Below are 743 nucleotides of genomic sequence, written 5' to 3'. Positions count from 1 at the left end.
AAGAAGAAACAGGAACCTCTCTCAGTCTTCACTCTTAGCCAGGTTTTCTTTGTGTTAACAAGTGCTTCTTAGTGTTTGTTGTTTTACATCCCAGTACCCCATTCCCTGGTGGTAATAAATACGGTTCACATTAAATGCCTCTCAAAGATTATTTGATCCAGTGATCCGTCAAGCTGTTTGAGATAATTGAACATATGAAGCTGCCTTATACTGAATCAGACCCTCGGTCCATCAAAGTCAGCATTGTCTACTCAGACTGGCAGCGGCTCTCCAGGGTCTCAAGCTGAGGTTTTTCACACCTATTTGCCTGGACCCTTTTGAGTTGGAGATGCCAGGGATTGAACCTGGGAGCTTCTGCTTGCTAAGCAGATGCTCTACCACTGAGCCACCGTCCGTCCCCATTTAGGGAGAGACGGTGGCTGAGTGGTAAAGCATCTGCTTGGGAAGCCGAAGGTCCCAGGTTCAATCCCTGGCATCTCCAAAAAAGGGTCCAGGCAAATAGGTGTGAAAAAACTCAGCTTGAGACCCTGGAGAGCTGCTGCCAGTCTGAGAAGACAATACTGACTTTGAACATATGAACATATGAAGCTGCCTTCTACTGAATCAGACCCTTGGTCCATCAAAGTCAGTATTGTCTTCTCAGACTGGCAGCGGCTCTCCAGGGTCTCAAGCGGAGGTTTTTCACACCTATTTGCCTGGACCCTTTTTTGGAGATGCCAGGGATTGAACCTGGGACCTTCTGC

General features: G+C 47.6%; 1 non-coding gene across 1 annotated transcript; it reads right to left on the bottom strand.

Annotated features, from left to right (window-relative positions):
* Window positions 1-323: 323 nt before the first annotated feature.
* Window positions 324-390, bottom strand: TRNAA-AGC (transfer RNA alanine (anticodon AGC)). The gene has a single exon. It is a non-coding gene; the product is annotated as a tRNA-Ala (tRNA).
* Between the last annotated feature and the right edge of the window lie 353 nt (window positions 391-743).

This window comes from Heteronotia binoei, chromosome 4 (assembly GCF_032191835.1).
Source record: "Heteronotia binoei isolate CCM8104 ecotype False Entrance Well chromosome 4, APGP_CSIRO_Hbin_v1, whole genome shotgun sequence".
NCBI classification, from domain to species: domain Eukaryota; kingdom Metazoa; phylum Chordata; class Lepidosauria; order Squamata; family Gekkonidae; genus Heteronotia; species Heteronotia binoei.
The sequence above is the reverse complement of the archived record's forward strand: the minus strand, read 5'-3'. Positions and strand labels throughout refer to the sequence as shown.